Source organism: Schistocerca cancellata, chromosome 1, assembly GCF_023864275.1.
Source record: "Schistocerca cancellata isolate TAMUIC-IGC-003103 chromosome 1, iqSchCanc2.1, whole genome shotgun sequence".
Lineage (NCBI taxonomy): Eukaryota > Metazoa > Arthropoda > Insecta > Orthoptera > Acrididae > Schistocerca > Schistocerca cancellata.
This window is the reverse complement of record NC_064626.1, coordinates 488,227,146-488,241,637: the sequence shown is the minus strand read 5'-3', so window position 1 is coordinate 488,241,637 and position 14,492 is coordinate 488,227,146.

The following is a 14,492-nucleotide window of genomic DNA, read 5'->3' as shown; positions in this document are numbered from 1 at the left end:
TGGAATTTGTAGACAGGACTTTTAATACGACCTCAGCTAAGTTTTCGGACTTGTGTCCCGGGTCTGGTAAAAACAGAAGGAAACGTTCAACAGGTTCACCATTATCATTCAAATAACTTGATATGAAAGGTATTTGATCAATATGTTAAATGTCTGCAGTAGAATCTGCTATTACTGAGAAATATTTGTCCTCTTTTATTTCACTTACGATAATTCTTTTTATGCGTTCAGAAAGAAGCTCTATTATTTCATCACAGATTGTTGAAGAAAGATAACTTGTATGTCTCTGCCCTTGATCTCCATATCGTTCTGTGTACTCTGCGAGAGAAGGATCTAACTCTGTTATAAGTTCAAGAGACATCATAAACTGACCATTATGTAATGAATGGAATCTTTCAACGTGTCCATGTAGGGGAACTCCATGACTTGTTAGCTTCTTCACTACTGGAAACACCCTATTCGACACACTCCGCCAGTACATATGCCTCGAAATGGTTAACTATTGTTCACAGTGACTTTTTTCTTGTCAAGGGTGATAACTAAGAATTTCTTGTGTTCAAGTGAATTCTCATGATGAGATAAAATATTAGAAATATTTTTTCCAATCGCCATTACTATTAGTTGCAATCGCGGCCTTACCTCCGAACAGTTTACATGGTGCATAAAAAACAGCACTGGTGCCACAGGAGTATACTAGAGACTCACGCAAAATTGATTCACCATTTCAAAGTTTACGGTAAAATACATTTTTGTTCAAATATCTGGTTTTATCGTCTATTGACCTACTTGAATTAGAAAAATCAGCGTTGAAATTTTTATTAAAGGCACGTTGTAAGAGAATGTCGATTGTTGATTCATTGGCGCACCATTCTGCTAGATCATCACTAACAAGGTTATTTCTTTTTGTGATGTCTGACTCGACACTTAGTTTTTCGTGAAACTCGAAAACCGGAACAATTTGCTTTTCTTCATTTTTAACTTTTGTTTCATCTGTATTTACTTCTTTTATACCAGCTGCAGAGCCAGAAATATTGTCTGCACCACTTGAACTCTAAGTCAAATCAGCAACATTTTTGCGAAACATTTATCTACTCTGCCAATCGTTTTTAGAACATTGGCTTCTCGTTCTCGCCTTTCCTACGATAATTTCAGAAATGCCGCCCCACGTAATTTTGCACGTTTGCTTTTTTCACTGTTATTCGGGTTAAGGCACTTACAAAATTGTCACCCAACAGTCAGAACAAAAGAAAAAAAATTGTAAAAGGAAAAAAAGAAAAACTGTATCCTGTTCCAAGCGTACTACACTGCACATGAGGACAAAGATTTTTACTTTAAACATGGCACACGAGCACAAAGATCTTTCCTTTGAACACGGAGCGATGAACTGACCAACTTGGATTACTCGACGTAACTGTGCTATGAAAGAACGACAATGCAGCGAATTTAATTTCGTTGTCGCCCATTTCCCTGTTGTCCGTGAACAAGAGAAACACACCTGCCGGGTGGAATACGCCTCGTAAAGAAAATGGGACAGTCCCTCTTTTGGCTTCTGTTTCCCGCGTCGTCAGAATTTTAGCTGGGACGCAAATATGTTCTGAATATGCTTGACACTGTGTTTCTAATTGAAAATCAAACAAATTTTATATTTTGTTGCAGTGAGGTGTGCTGGATCGACTCTTATCCTACTTATTCTTATAACATTTTAGTGGTTTCTGTGGGCAGAGAAAACAGGCTACAAAGTTTAAATAGTCTTGTTGGCAGTTAATGTGGTGTGCTGTCATTTGTTTGAACACTGCTTTATGTCCACACCCAAATACACTTTTGTCCTAACATAAAGTAAAACTAACCTTTCCTCGAAGGAAAAAAGCTAAGCTAAGAAGTTTAATATAAAATTTGCAATGCCACGTACTATTCGATTGCACAGAGTCCGGACTTTGATATCGCGCAGGCTGCAGCACAATAAATGAGACAAACTAAAGTTGGTTTCTTCTTCTTTTTTGGGTCAAATGGCTCTAAGCACTATGGGACTTAACATCTGAGGTCATCAGTCCCCTAGACTTAGAAATACTTAAAACTAACTAACCTAAGGACGTCACGCACATCCATGCCTGAGGCCGGATCTGAACCTCTGAACGTAGCAGCAGCGCGGTTCCGGACTTCTTTTTTGCCAAAAAAAGTAACTAAGTAAATAAATCAATAAAATTTTTAAACTGTTGTGAAGTTGATTTCAAACATTACTAGATATACTGCTTGTGTTCTTTTCGTATAAATATGTGTTTAAAAATGCAAAACATTCTCAGTATCAACATGTTTTGTTAAACGGGTGTCCTTAAATCAAAGCTGAGAAATTGAAGACCACAGAGCTTTTTTATTAATTATAATAGTGGAGGGCTGACTTGATACTTCCCCATAATTTCTACAAGAAAATAAAGTAGAGTAGGGTTTTACGTACTGAGGCGCACACATGTTACAGTATTTAAAACTTCTGATTAGTTTATCTCAGCTTTTCAGGGGTCCCGGTATTTTCACGGGGAAAATATGGCAGGGTTGCGTAGAAGCCGACAACATTCTCGGAATAAAAACGAACGTTTCAGACATTGTATTGCAGATTGCAGTCCTTACAGATTACTTCAAAATATTTTGAACAGTCATGAAGATAATACCAGCCAGAAACCCAGTGTTAAATTTTCATTCAGTCACCAAGTACACATGTATATTTCCAACCTTGTATTGTCGAATTTAATTGTTAAGGCTTATTTAAACTAGCAATTTGTTTAATAATATTAAAATTTTTTGTCGTTTGTAAGCGCAATTATTTTAAAACGTAGAAGTTTAAAATGAGTACAGAGCAAAAAATGCCGCCCACCTTAAAGTGCCGTCCCTAGGCCTCTGCATAGTGGGCCTATGTGTAAATGCGCCACTGTGTGAGTCAGCGCTCACCATGTCTACGTCGTACACGCAAAAGGCCATTACTTGCGTCCTATTACAATCTGCTTCTATCGTCAAAGACCATTGTACGCCATACCATCTTCCAAGTTATCCCCTGACGGCACTCGTCGAGCCGTGCACGTCGATGCTAGGGCGTAAGTGGAATATGGGCTAGAGGTGTGTCCGCCCTTAGTCCCACTTTTATTAACCGGTTTGTAACAGTGCGTCTGGACTCACAAGCGCTATGCTAGATGTACCATCTACCACTACTGCTGCTGCCCTTAAAATATGAGGATCCTTGCTGGCCGAGGTGGCCGAGCGGTTCTAGGCGCTACAGCCTGGAACCGCGCGACCGCTACGGTCGAAGTTTCGAATCCTCCCTCGGGCATGGATGTGTGTGATATCCTTAGGTTAGTTAGGTTTAAGTAGTTCTAAGTTCTAGGGGACTGATGACCTCAGAAGTTAAGTCCCTTAGTGTTCAGAGCCATTTTTATGATGATCCTTGCGAGAGTCTGTGCTGCATGGACGTACAAAATCTCGTCTGTGGATGTGAGACAGCTGATGCAGCGTGTATACCTTTTGTGTCAATTCTCAGAAAGGATAATCTAGTCACTCAGAAGGCCTGAAATGGACCCCATCCAAACTCGCTCATTTAACCATATATAAAGCACGAGTGGATTTTTGTGGCATGGTTGCCCGCCTGCTTCACACGTTTACAGCACACTCAACCTGCTAGCCGCTAATATTCCTCATTAAAGGGTAGACACGGATGGCACTCTGGCAGCTAAGCCACTACTCTATTTGTTGGCGGATGACGTTAAAACCGCCGCCATCCGATCAAAATCGACCTCTTCTTTCAGGTCTACTACTTTTTTCCGGCATTGTACGAAAGATACGACGTGCTTGAGTGGAGGTGGAAGGAGGTGACTGCCCCTGATCGGCAAATAACGCTGGTGTTGTGTGAGAACACAAACACTTGTTGCCGGGCCGTCGTGAGATGTGGAAGTGCAGAGAAGGCTAGTAATAGGCTTGATGATAGTGATGTGCAGCATTGGTGAGGCACTGCAAGACAATCACTTTGCTGGCTTGACCTGTGTCTCCCTCTGTATCATCAATTCTTTGTATAATTGTTTTAATGGGAAGTTTTAGTTTATAACTGAACTGAGATTCTTGATAGCCACTCATTAACTTAGCTGTGTCAAATAATGAGGGTATTAATTGAATTATGCAACTTCGATGATTAGTACAGGAATTTACTTGCACTTCCAAAAAACAGTAGTAAATGTGGCATTATTACACCAAAATGTAGTTCATTCTGTTGTTTTCACAACTGCTGTTGATGCTGTGCACCTAGTATAAACAGAGACCTGAGAATATCCGATTTGCAACAGGGCACAACATGGATTGAGAATAGTTGTGCCAGGATATATCATTCCGCTGATCTCAGAATGGGATGGAATTCTGCGGGCAGTTGCACAGCCCGGTCACGACATTACACTCAGTAATGATACCCGAAACGTACTCTGCTGCAGCGAATGTCCAATAATCAGCAAGCAGCCACAGTCAGTTGTGACATGTAACTTACTGAGTCCAGTAGGTGCTGCCACATAAGCTGGATTAAAGAAACTCGAGTGGGGACTGAGATTGGGAAAGTGGCATTCATTATTTGGAAGACCAGAAAGACTTGTCATTTAAGCCATATTTTCAAAATGTTAACATCGAACGTAGATGTTTTGTGTGAATTTACGTTACGTCTTTATGCTTATTGGAATGTAACACGTGTGAGGCGTATGCTTCTTCTGGGCCCGCACCATTGTGTGTAAGTATTCTGTACATCTGTAACGAGCTTGGTTGTGTATATATTGTGGAAAGTCTTCTGTGGCATTTGGAGGAAAAAGCGTGTGAAGATACTAGAGAAAACGAAAAAGCAAAGAAATTACGTGAGAAGACAGGGTACATTAGCATTTAAGTGCATTTTTTGGAATTCTTCTGCTAAGGTGGACTTTTAAAAATTGCGTACCACGGAGAACTACCGTGGGGAATCACAATGAGGAACGGATAGCATTAGTTCTGGGGAAAATAACACACTCTCCGAGAGAGTAGCTACTTCGGCAGGATGCACAGTATTTAGCTTGTCCTCTGCTGTTGGAGTTGCAAGCAGTTTGTGTCCATTGTGTGGCGGGTTGGAGTTCAGTCTGATCTTTGCAAGCAGTGGACGCGTTGGCGTCTGCTGGGTGATACCCGTGGGTTTTCGACTCCTCGTAATCTTCGTTCCGTCCTTCCTTCGGCGCTCTCTAAGCAAGCGTTTGTCAATGGGCGCTGGATTTTACGAGAAATCACGGTGAGCATCCGGGTGGTGTGAAAGTCACTTGGTGTCGCGTGGTGGCCATTTTGATTCCGTATCCTTGTTGCCCGTTGTTATGTAGATAAATGTATTATTTATCAAGGTTTAGCCTGGTACTACTTGAGTTCAGTATTGTCAGTGAGTGTGGGCTTATGGCTGTATCTATTCCAAATTGAGTTTATAATGTAAGGGAATATAATTCAGATGTAATTCTTCTGATTTACGAATTGTACTTTATGGTCAGTGAAAACTGTTTAATCCAGCTACCGTATTTCCGAGGCATGTCTATAGTTCTATAGTTACCTTTTGGCTAGTATCACGAGCTCGATCTGTTTACTAAATTGTTTGCATCTACCGAAAAAAAAATTGCTTCAGTAGTGAAGTCAAAGTCTCCTGCATAATGTTCGTAGTTTTCGGCGTTCGTAATGTTTAATTTTTACTAAATAAATAACGAGTTGTGTCTGTGTTACAGAATAGCTGACTGTATGACTTGTTAACTGTGGTCTAGTTTAAGATGCCTGTGTACCATGATCGAAATTTTTTATGAAGTTTTCTAGTACTGCAGTAGGGGCAATCGCCGTTCTGTTTAGCAGAGGAGGAGGAATTATCGCTACTGGAATTGCCTCTGCCACCGTCTCCACCATCATAAATTAGAACAACATTTGTCAGTCATTTTGGCTACTTCGAAGGCAATGGCGTTGTGAATATCACTGGCAATAGCCGATGGTTGATATTTGTGACATATTCATTTGATCATTTGTTTTGCTGTTTGTAACGTAAATGTATTTTTACTTCATTTAATATTCTTTACTAGAAGGAAGTGATTTTATACAGTGGCCGTTTTGAGGTGTTTTCTATCAGTTGTGTTATTGAAATTTAGTCTTTTCAGTTCTGGAGGCAATTTGTTAATGTTTTTCTTAGATTTTTGCTTTTAAAAATAAATGCATTAGTGTTTTTGGAAACGTTAATAAATTCATTATGGCTTAGTACCTCTCCAATCAACAACAGCTCCTTACTGCATTTCAATAATTATGTAGAAAACGTCTCGTTACGAGATATGGATGCCTTTGAAAATTTATTTGTGACGGCAATTACAATCATGGAGCTTAGGAACCTAAGGCTTCGAGAGAAATGACTAAAAGGTATGCCGTAACTAGGCTGAGGGAATAGTAGAAAGAATAAGCTGTGAGTCTGTGGTTAGTAGATATGAAGAAAATGTTGAAAACCAATTCCGGCAGATACAGTCGGAAGTTTACGTACTGAACCAATAGAACAAAGTGGACTCGTTTGCAGCTGTCACTAATAGAAAGTTATGGACCATAGAACGGAATTATGCAGACATGAGAAAGGAAGTCACTATATTTAATTCTGAGTTGCAATCTGTCCAAAAGGATATAACACAAGTAACTGAAATCATTCAGAAACTTGAGGGATCGGTAACAAGCGATGAAAGTGCAAGGGCAGATCATTAAATGAGTTAGAGTAGATAAAACAGAAGAGAAAATTTAGGAGATAACTGAGCACTGCAGCTTCGTAGTTTGTGATGGCACTATAGAAACATCTTATTGCCAAGTAATCAGAGTTCTGGGTGTGAGGACACAAACAGTTCAGGAAGGATCTCGTTTCAGTCCTATAAGGGAAAATGGAGCCGGTGGCTTTCATCAGGCAATTTAGTGGAGTGATAGGAGAAAAATTAGTTACAAAGTCAGTATAATACCACAAGGTGCCCTCTCATAGGGTCTGAGGGTGTCACATTTATGCCACTCGTTGAAGGTACTAAAGAAAAGTTTTTGGGAAACTTGTGGTCAACTTCCAAACAGAGCAGCATCCACCTCGACATACTGCAGGGGCAGGCAATGCCCAGGAATATCCTTCGGAGTCGGAAAGAATTCTTTCTTAAATGTGTTGAACTGAATCAGCATCTCAACAATGCTCTAAAGGTAGAAGATTTAGCGACATTAATCATCCAAAATTGCTGAAGGAGGCTAGGGAACGAGAAATAACTACCCAGAAAGCTGCTAAAGAGGAACTTCTGAATGCATCACAACAATTAGATTTGCTCGCTGTTGTTCATCGCATGTCACGAAACTCACAGACTGAGAGTACGATGGACGTGGAAGAATTATGGGCAAATTTTAAACACATTGTAAATCACGCATTGGACATGTATGTGCCGAAAAAGTGGGTTACGGACGGAAAAGACCCACCGTGGTTTAACAGCGCAATTCGGAGAATGCTCAGGAAGCAAAGGCAGTCGCACTCGCGGTACAAGAAAGATCGGGACAGTGAGGACAGGCAAAAGTTAGTAGAGACTCGTGCTGCTGTAAAAAAGAGCGATGCGCGAAGCATTCAACCACTACCACGGTCATACCTTAGCAAAAGATCTTGCTGAAAACCCAAGGAAATTCTGCTGTTACGTAAAATCGGTAAGCGGGTCGAAGGCTTCCATCCAGTCACTCACTGATCAGTCTGGCCTGGCAACGGGAGACAGCAAAACGAAAGCTGAAATTTTAAATTTGGCATTTGAGAAATCTTTCACGCAGAAGGATCGTACAAACATACCGCCGTTTGAGTCTCGTACAGATTCCCGTATGGAGGACATAGTGATAGACATCCCTGGCGTTGTGAAGCAGCTGAATGGGTTGAAAATAAATAAATCGCCAGGTCCTGATGGACTCCAATTCGATTTTACAGAGAGCACTCTACTGCATTGGCTCCTTACTTAGCTTGCATTTATCGCGAATCTCTTGCCCAACGTAAAGTCCCGCACGACTGGAAAAAAGTGCAGGTGACGCCTGTTTATAAGAAGGGTAGAAGGGCGGATCCTCAAAATTACAGACCAATATCCTTAACATCGGTTTGTTGCAGGATTCTCGAACATATTCTCAGTTCGAATATAATGAATTTCCTTGAGACAGAGAAGTTGCAGTACATGCATCAGCACGGCTTTAGAAAGCATCGCTCCTGCGAAACGCAACTCGCCCTTTTTTCACATGATATCTTGCGAACCATGGATGAAGGGTATCAGACGGATGCCATATTCCTTGACTTCCGGAAAGCGTTTGACTCGGTGCCCCACTCCAGACTCCTAACAAAGGTACGAGTATATGGGATTGGTTCCCAAGTATGTGAGTGGCTCGAAGACTTCTTAAGTAATAGAACCCAGTACGTTGTCCTCGATGGTGAGTGTTCATCGGAGGTGAGGGTATCATCTGGAGTGCCCCAGGGAAGTGTGGTAGGTCCACTGTTGTTTTCTATCTAATAAATGATCTTTTGGGTAGGATGGATAGTAATGTGCGGCTGTTTGCTGATGATACTGTGCTGTACGGGAAGGTATCGTCGTTGAGTGACTGTAGGAGGATACAGGATTCGTGGTCGGTGTAAAGAATGGCAACTAAGTCTAAGTATAGATAAATGTAAATTAATGCAGATGAATAGTAAAAAGAATCCTGTAATGTTTGAATACTCCATTAGTAGTATAGCACTTGACACAGTCACGTCTATTAAATATTTATGCGTAACATTGCAGAGCGATATGAAGTGGGACAAGCATGTAATGGCAGTTGTGGGGAAGGCGGATAGTCGTCTTCGGTTCATTGGTAGAATTTTGGGAAGATGTGGTTCGTCTGTAAGGGAGACCGCTTATAAAACACAAATACGACCTATTCTTGAGTACTGCTCGAGCGTTTGGGATCCCTATCAGGTCGGATTGAGGGAGGACATAGAAGCAATTCAGAGGCGGGCTGCTGGATTTGTTACTGGTAGGTTTGATCGTCACGCGAGTGTTACGGAAATGCTTCAGGAACTCGGGTGGGAGTCTCTAGAGGAAAGGAGGCGTTCTCTTCGTGAATCGCTACTGAGGGATTGATCAGTATAGAGCACAGATAAGGAGCATGGAGAAACTACGTCATGTAATCGAGCATTTACGGGGCTCGCCTAAAGCAAATGTTTATTTTTCACTGGTAAGTTGTAACAACATAAACAACAGATACGGTCTTTTCCTTTTTGCAGAGCCAAATGTAACTGGCGTATCGTATCTGGACATGCCTGAATATAATCTAATGTCTCAATTGCAACAAATAATTTAGTTCTCAGCAAGATGGCGCGCCACTACATTATCACCGTTGAGCTGTCACGAATCTCTGTCGAAATGTGCCGAGTTGGATAGGACAAGGCGAAACAATATCTTGGCCATCATGATCGCCTGATTTAACCCCAGTGGACTTCTGTGTATGGGGTTACATTAAACACACAGTGTTTGTTCCCCAGGTTCCAGGAAACGTCGGCGTGCTTGGAAATCGGATAGCACAAGCAGCTGCACCATACATCAAGGCTTACTTCACAAGATTTGGCAGGAAACTGATTATAGATGGGAGACCTGTCTTGTTACAAAAGACTGCCACCACCAACCTTTGGAAATAAAACTTGAAGATATTCTGCATTCAATGCAGTTATTTACTGTTTCACAACTGAACGTTACTTTCGAGTAATCAATGTATAAACGCCCCATAATGGGAACAGGTATCGGCAATGAAGAAGTACCAGTTGTTCCAGAAGCGAGTGCGTCTGAAGCAGATACAGGGAATGAGTAATATTCATACGGGGAGGATGGGCACGAGCCAGAAATACGGCAGAAAAGTGCATGTGTAACCGATGCCTCAGGTGGAGCTGTAAATTCACAGCTGGGCGCGTTGGGAAACAGGCTACTCCGACGAGGTCCGATGAGAGAGGCAGAGAATTAAAGAATCGTGTGATAGTAGGATGATTCCTTGTGGCGGCTAGGTGAGAGAGATACTTTTAGAAGAAGATATGCTGGAAGAGAGTTTTAAGTAGTAGTATTCATTGGTGAAAAGTTTGGACTCAGGTACTCAAATATTGGTCACTGTGTTAAGGGTTACGGAAGCAATACAGAAGCAAATTTGATTGAACTATTATCACTACATGGAGATAGGATTGCGGACACAACAGGAAAGAAAAGTGGCGTATCATGTTGTAAGCTTTGGTTGAATATCAGCTATGGAAGCGCATGTCTGAGCAATGCACACTTTTAGTACCTTGTTTACATAAGCCGGGCACCGTACGATGGGACTGGATGGTCCGCAGCCGAGCACAGTTAGACTTACTAAAGGGACAGTGTGAATTGGAGGATGAAGCTAACAAAGTTGCTGAAATTAACTATTCCAAACAATGGGAAGTAACTAGTGGAGAACATGGCCCTAGGAAACTACTGTTATGTACCGTGACACACAGTGTATACAGTACTAACAAAGACGTAAGTAATTCGTCAGCCGAGAAATCGCACGATATTAGCCTGAATGAAACCACAGAAGCAAAGACGGCTGACAGAGCCGAAATAAATGAAGACGACTGGCACGAGTAATAAGGTGCTATACACAAGCACAAAGTTATGTTTACAAGTCAGGCAGGGAAATGAACGAATATACCAATGAGTTACGTAAAGCCGCACATCCCCTATTAAACTAACCCCACTAGACACTATCACACAAGCATGACTCAGTAATAAAAGAACTTTAGAGAATGTTGCAAGAGAGGCCAGTCCCGTCTCATAAGGCGTTTCATTTCCTATGTTGGAGCAGAGCAGACAGCTCTAGGGAACTGCGAATCAAATCAACTTACGCAGGTAAAATTTTGTCTTTCTTTCAATTCTGTGGAGGAAGGAATGAGAGAAACCGATCAACTGCTTCATATCCATCCACTCCGACATTATGCAAAGTGGGTTAATAGGATAGGTGACATAGGTAACGTAAATGTAAATGTCGTGTGACTAGGGCCTCCCGTCGGGTAGACCGTTCGCTGGGTGCAAGTTTTTCGATTTGACGCCACTTCGGCTACTTGCGCGTCGACGGGGATGAAATGATGATGATTAGGACAACACAACACCCAGTCCCTGAGCGGAGAAAATATCCGACCGGGCCGGGACTCGAACCCGGGCCCTTAGGATTGACATTCTGTCACGCTGACCACACAGCTACGGCGGGCGGACATAGGTAACGTGAGGAATAAAGTGTCACAGTGTACAATATGTTCTGTGTGACATTCCACCAGATATCATACGAAAATGCGTAAATATGCATGCCTGGAAACATGAAGTAAACAACCAGACGACCCTAAAAGTGAGCCAGCCCTGAGTGCTGCTCGGCAGCCTGAGGGAGCGGAACTGGCCGGGTGAAAAGACAACAGTGGCGGAGCTATACCTGGCCACTTGATGCAGCGATATACCCGGGTGTGAACACAGCTGACGGGGATGAGATGCAGCGAGATACGTGGGTGTGAACAAAGCTGAGCGGGATGAGACGCGAATGGTGCAGTCTCGCTGCCAGACGCGAAAGTAAAAACAACTCTCGCTATCGATGACACGTAGAGGAAGAGGCCCAGGGGCTCACTTGACTTCAGTAACCGACTGAAGACTTGCGGCCATTCGGTGTAAATAAGGATCTGCCAAGATGGCTAGTGTGAGTGTCAGCATGGGCCACCACAAGCCTGCTGTTAATGTCACGTTGACATCCGCTATCTGCCATGTGTCACCACTGCCCAGTACGTGTGCAGTGCATATCACGAGCAGCCCCAATGGCATAGCTGTTCCTGGAGCACTGACTGCGCCGTTCTCCCCGGCAGGATATGGACGTACGTGACCTGAGGGGAGGACAAATCGACAGAGGGCACCCCATAACTTGGCTAATCCTCTGTATGGTGGAACAGACGCCTGGTACAAGGTGAGGCCAGCAGACCCAGGGAAACGTCGTCAAGGGTAGCTTTTAGCGCACCAATAACGACCTCCAGAAAATTAGCTTACGTTTATTAACTGCTGTATGTTCAGATAATCGTAAATAATACGTAAAGGAATATTTTTGTCCTAGTGGCTGGCATGTAACGAAGCATTTGAGTAAAGTGACAGCCAGTTTATGGCTGAAAACTGTGAAAGAATTCAAACCTGCATAGGTTTATAGTTTGGAATGCGGTGTGGAATCGAGCCAATAGGCCTCTGTAGAATGGCGTAAAGGAGGTGAGTTAGAGCCGCCGATGCGGGCAAATACGTTCCGTAATGTTTAAAAGCGGCATCCACATGTCAAAATATGCTGCTAACTGTCTAAATTCAAACTGGACGAACAGTAGCCTGTCATTTGACTTGTCTGTCTCCTCTTCACAGTATGTACAGGTAAAGAGGGTCTTTTTTCCATCGCCTGGAGAGTTTTTTTACACTTAGCAGTCCTGAAATTGATGTTCAAGTAATACTAAGAGCTTGAGTAACGTGGAAGGATGTGCCCGCTCCAGATTGAATAATAAACACAAGTTGTGCGACCCTGTCTAGAGACAAGCGAGTTAGAGAAACACTTGTTATGGTCCTCTCGTGTATGGAGGGTGTGCAGAGATGGCGTCAGTGATAAATTTGAGTGTATTGATGTCCAACATTTGTGAGATATTGTGGATCAATTACATTCCTCGTTTGGAGTTGTCTCTCCCTCTCAGCCATGAATTCGCGACAAAGTTCACACCTTATTTGTCTTCCATTCGGACGTATAAGTTTTCAGTTTTGCTCAAAGATGCCTACAGCCTTCCTCTGTAATGGCGCAAAATCGTGGCGCCCTGGTACGTCATTCCCAGACTAGGCGACGCTTCAAATAGCGACACGTGTAAAAAGTTGCCGTTGCGCTGAAGTTCGTGCGCGATGTAATGTCAGACAGTGAGTTCTAATTGGCACCAAATCACCACAATTCTAACCAACGCGGCCAAGCACGTGTCACACGATAAGAAGGTTGTCACACACCCTCTTACCCACATGGTACTCTTTCGTTCAACGCCTCATTGGTGGAGGTCAGAACCGCAACATCCAACACTGAAATCAGGCAGTTTTCTAACAGGTGGCCGAGGAAAACGTTTCAGACATACCGGTGCTCAGAATGGACACTGAAAACCATCAAGACGTGGCTGGCATAAAGTGCATTAATGAAACAGTACCATCGCTTGGGGCTTTTCACTCCCACGTATTTCGCTGTCGAAAACGACAGTTTTCCCATGCTCTAAGAACATCTTGGAACTACAGCCCCATTGTGGCGTGTCGCTCGACCACAAATTTTTGCTCTGTTGTACAACTCGGAATCGATGACCTCCAAATCGGAATTTATGCATCCCAACTTTTTGCGTCTCGTGTTATCCCATGTGAAATGTGTACGAATCTTTTACATGTTTACCAATCGTTTAACTGAAGCGAACGTGGATACCAGCCAAGTAGTAACCTAGTCCATTGTGGGAAACTGCTTAAAAACTACATACGGACTATTTCCAGTACTAGCCTAGTAGGATGTGGAAAACTTCTTAAAAACTACATAGGGGCTGAGCGGCAAACTGGCCTTTGTCATTAATACGCTGGGAAGATTCGACACGATAGTGCATCTCCCACAATTTCGGAAGCGACACTTATGTCTTTCAAAGCCGGTCTGCTGGTGACTTCTGACAGACTGAAAATGTGTGCTGAGTACCAGAACAGAACTATAAACTGGCCCCGTACCTTACACAGGCAGGAGAACATTATAACACAATTCAAGCAGTGATAATTCGGTACGAGCATTCTACGTGTAAGTTTAAAGTACACGAAATTCACTATCCGATACGTCCGCCTGTAAACAGTATGAACCGTGTATATCTTGAGTTAGCAAGGATTCTTCTCGAAAAAATAGCTGGCAGTCTAATCAAAGATTTGTAGTGGGAGCAAGATACTACGAAACTATATACTAATGCATCTGTTCATCTACATCTACATTTATACTCCGCAAGCCACCCAACGGTGTGTGGCGGAGGGCACTTTACGTGCCACTGTCATTATCTCCCTTTCCTGTTCCAGTCGCGTATGGTTCGCGGGAAGAACGACTGTCTGAAAGCCTCTGTGCGCGCTCTAATCTCTCTAATTTTACATTCGTGATCTCCTCGGGAGGTATAAGTAGGGGGAAGCAATATATTCGATACCTCATCCAGAAACGCACCCTCTCGAAACCTGGCGAGCAAGCTACACCGCGATGCAGAGCGCCTCTCTTGCAGAGTCTGCCACTTGAGTTTGTTAAACATCTCCGTAACGCTATCACGGTTACCAAATAACCCTGTGACGAAACGCGCCGCTCTTCTTTGGATCTTCTCTATCTCCTCCGTCAACCCGATCTGGTACGGATCCCACACTGATGAGCAATACTCAAGTATAGGTCGAACG